Genomic DNA, 4695 nt, shown 5'->3' on the forward strand with positions numbered 1-4695 from the left:
AATCGGGTCAGGATGCATCTCTTGGCTTTTTTTCTAAAGGAAAGAATGGGACCACATCAGGGGTGAAATGCTATCGGTTCGGACTAGTTCACCCAAACCAGTAGTGATGATGGTCATCAGTTCGCCGAACCAGTAGCAATAATCCCTGGTCCACCCAATCACCCGGTCACCCGGTCGCCTGGTCACCCACTTGCCCACTCTCTGCTTCCTTCTGGCTCGCTCACTTTTCCCGCCACTCAGTGCTTCTCGCCCACCCACCCCATCCTGACCTATATGGCCCCTTTTCCACATGGCCCAGTTACTTCGCTGATGCCTGCCTGCTCGGATGCCTCGCTCAGATGCTTCGCCTCGCTCGGATGCCTCTCCAATGGCCATTAACTCAAAAAGGTAAGCATCGCCAGTTGCGGCCTAGTGTGCCCCCCCCAATCCCCAGCTTCACGTACTTTGCGCAGCTGCTGGGGATCATTTGCGTGTTGTGGCCTAGCGTGCCAGTCCCCCAATCCCCAGGCTTGCATAGTTCGTGCAGCCACTGGGGATCGGTTGCGGCCCTCGTGCTGCCCCCCAGGGCTCCAGGGCCCCTGGGCCCTGGGACCCCAGGCTTGCCTGCCTGGCCTGGCTAAGCCGCCTATCTAACCACCCACCTTCCCCCCAGCCTCCAGCTTGCTTACCTTCGCTCTTCAGACTGAATCCCAAACTGCTGGTCACAACGCCTGCCTTGCTTTGCCTGCTGCAATCCCTGCAATCAATCTCATCAGCGAGCAACTGAATCTGCCTGCCTGCCTGCCTACCTTGTGCCTTCAATTGGGAAAGTAACTGTTTTTTTGGGGGGGGGGCTTTAAAAAATATAGTTAATTGGGGTTTTTTTTAGGAATTGTTTTTTTAGGCATAGCCATTTAAAATTTAGGAAGTTTTAAATGTAGCTGCTTTTATCTAAAAATATAAATAAAATAAAATAATAAAACAAAATATTTGTGCAACTTTCTGAGTTTTTGTGTGTTTCTGTAGTGTTTCACTCTCACTACACACACAAAATCTCACAAAGCTGCATGTGACATTTTGTGTGGAAAAAGTGTGAAAGTTGGTTTTTGAGTTCTTTGTGGCTATGAGGTTCCTGCTTGTTGCAGGGGCCATTTTGGGTGAAGTGCAGCTGCTTTTGCATTGTGTGTAAAGGCAATGAATAATAAGTTACTCTTTCATAAAAGTGTTAGATGTATTAAAAAGCTATGATGTTCTTACTGTTGCAAACTGAATACAAATTGTAATCAGTAGAGACAATGTGTAATGACTTGCTAAAAGCTCCATAGGAGACAGGAACCTATGCCTTGGGCAAGACCACTATCAGTAAGAAAGGAACATCCGCTCAAGGTGAAAATTAAAAGTAAACATGATAGTTGTTGTTAGGCAGGAAATGTCAAGATGGCCCTTTAAAGTGTAAAATAACTTGGAGAATGACTTAGGAAAATAAAGGGGAGTTGGGAGGGCTTCTTAGGCATGGCATGCATTGTGTACGAGTATAAAATGTGTAGCTTGAAAACTGCATTTTGAGCTCTGAACTCAATCCAATTGGGAAGGGTCTAAGAGGCCGCACTTGCAACCGCTTTTTATTTTTCTTCATGATATCTCCGATAAACCTTTGATTTTGTGAACCAGACTTGTTTTTGAATTATGAGTATATAATGGAGGTTTTTATATCTCACATGTGTGAGTCAGTTGTGTTGTTTTGTGTTGTGTGTGTGTAAAGTGTGAAAGTTGGTTTTTGAGCTCTTTGAGCTGTTTGTGTGCTTTTACATTGTGTGTCCTAAGCCAACAAAGCTCCTTTATTTTCTTTTGCAGTAGCAGCCACCTTTAACAGAAAGGATGAAAAGGCAAAAGACTTTAATCAGTTTCTTGGCCAAGAAACCAAAACTTGCACAACAACCATCAGAAGTGGCCTTGGATGATCCAAAACCATCCCAATCACCACAAGCACCACCACTTCCACCACTTGAAACCAGAGAAAGGAGCAAGTCAAGTATTGAGTCACCCACCACGCCCAAAATTGAAAGCATTCTTCCAGACTGCTGGACCATGCAACAGTTCAGCTACTTCCAAGCGAAGTATGACAGGTTGGAAGTTTCAAACAAGAAACTAGGTAGCAAGTACTTTGCGAAACATGACTTCACAATAGAGAGCAGTATTCATGTGTCCAAAGAATGGAAGCTTTTCTAGATGGAGGCGGCTGGGAAAAACAAGGACATGCAGCAGGCGTCTCTAAGGAAGAAAATGAGAGAACATTTCATATCAAAATCATACACCATTTGTAGAGATAATGTAAAACAAGCAGAGCAGGAAACCATAACAAAAGCAATGGACAAGATTTCTGAAAGGCAATATGGCACCACTTCTAAAATGTTCAAAACTGTTTACAGCCTGGCAAAAGCATGCAGACCAATATCAAGCATAGAGGAATTGATAGAATTACAAACTGAAAATGGAGTAGATCTGGGAGTAGGACTGCATTCAAGGCCAACAGTTGTGAAAATAATTGAGTGCATTGCAAATGAAATTAAAACCCAAATGTTTACCAGCATCGTTGCACAGAATCTGAAAATATGTCTGATCATTGATGAAGCCTCAACAGTATCCTGCAAACCAGTTTTGATACTTTTCGTAAAATTTGAGGACTCAGAGGACCCCACCAACAATTTTTGTCGAGCTTGTTGAATTGAAGAAACAAGATGCAGAGACAATATGTTCTGCAGTTTTTGAAAGTTTATGTAAAGTTGGGTTTACCTGAGACTACCTACAAAAAAATTTAATAGCATTCTGCTCTGATGGTGCCAGTGTTATGCTTGGGAGAAAATCTGAAGTGAGCACCAGAATAGCAAAAGAGTTTCCAAACATCATCATATGGCACTGCTTGAAGCATCATGTCCAACTTGTTTTAGATGACACCATAAAGGAAATAAAGCAAGTAAATCCTACGCCACTCAGGAGCCTGAGTGGCATAGGAGGCTAATGCCTCCTACTAAGGCAGCATTTAACATCCAGGTGCCTGCAATTACTGCGAGTTCAATTCTCACCAGGCTCAAGGTTGACTCAGCCTTCCATCCTTTCTAAGGTGGGTAAAATGAGGACCCAGTATGTGGGGGCAATAAGCTGTATAAAATATACAGCTTTTGTATAAAATATACAAAAGTATGAAGGCTATTGCTTAACGCATTGTAAGCCGCCCTGAGTCTCCGGAGAAGGGCGGCATATAAAAATAAATTTTAAACAAATCATTTTAAAATATTTATTGATAAGATATGCTCCATTTTTCAGCAATCCAATAAGAACCGAGTTGAACTTGATGAAATATCCGAAGAACTTGACAATAACATAATAAGGATTGGTAGAGTTTTTGGGCGAAGATGGGCTGCCTGTAGTTTAAGGGCAACCATAGCTGTGTGGTGTGCTTATCCAGCATTACATCAATATTTTCATGCAAATGCAAAATACTCAGGTATGGCTGCCCGTCTAGAAAATAAATATTTCTTAAATGATTTGGCATTGATGATCGATATTCTGGAAGAAATCTCACTTCTTTCAACTTCACTGCAAGCACACAATACAGACATCATAAAGGCTGAAAAACTGGTGAGAAGATCAATGAAAGCATTTGAACTGCTTACAAAGGGAAAGGGCCCATACGAAAGAAAAGTTGATGGACTAATTACTTCAGAAACCTTCAGAAATATAAATTTGTAGAAAATCATCAAATTGTTGGACTTCATCGGGAAGAACTTTTAGGAAGCATCATAACAAATTTGCAGAAACAAGTGATGGATGTGAACATTTAAAAACTGGTAGCCAATTGCATATTACAAATAAATTACAGTTTCTACGTTTTTTGGTGCCAGAGTACTGGGATTTTGAGAAAGTAGTCATTCCATGGACAGCAGCTGAAGAACAACTGCGCACATTTGATGACATTTTCAATTACAACATTAACATCAATGACTATAGAGATTTTGTGGAGAATGTGTTAAAAGATTCGAAGAGGTATGTAATTCCTGACAGTATTAAAAAAGCAAAAAATATTGTCAGAATAAAAGCGGAAACGGGTTTTTCAAAAATGAACTTCATATGTTCAGAGAGTAGAAGTCGCCTAACCGTTTCCAATTTAACCAACCTCATGACCATCAGCATTACTGGCCTACCTCTTCCAAAATGGGACCCTATTCCTGCAGTGAAAAAGTAGTTCAGAGAACACCATCGCTCAGCCAATGATCCGCGCATCAAGTTCAAGAAAAGTGGAAATGAGGAGAGTGCCACTGAAATAGCTATGTGGAAACATCTTAAAACTAAAGACAACTAACAGTTTTATGTAAGTATTTGTGTTCCTCTTTTATTGTTTTTTATTGTTTTGTATACTTTTATTCTTATTTAAGTATTAAATGGTTAAATTTGTATATCATGGTATATCTTCTTTTTGTAGGTCATTATTATCATTGGTGCAAAGAAGCGATGTCGAAGACAACACTTTTATTGCTCTTATGTATTTGTGTATCTCATTGTTTTGTGTACTTCATTTATTCTTATTTAAACACTAATTGCATGAAATAATTGGTATATTTTCTTTTTGTATGTCAATAAAAGGTAAAGAAGTGACGTCGACTTGGTCACACCCACCTGGTCACATGACCACCAAGCCATGACCACCCGGTCACATGA

General features: G+C 40.7%; 1 pseudogene; it reads left to right on the forward strand.

Moving 5' to 3' along the window:
• Positions 1-1857: 1857 nt before the first annotated feature.
• On the forward strand, positions 1858-2587 carry LOC148114543 (E3 SUMO-protein ligase KIAA1586-like; annotated as a pseudogene).
• Positions 2588-4695: the final 2108 nt, after the last annotated feature.

The sequence above is a fragment of the Pantherophis guttatus genome, chromosome 3 (genome assembly GCF_059756535.1).
Source record: "Pantherophis guttatus breed Tessera chromosome 3, ASM5975653v1, whole genome shotgun sequence".
NCBI lineage: Eukaryota > Metazoa > Chordata > Lepidosauria > Squamata > Colubridae > Pantherophis > Pantherophis guttatus.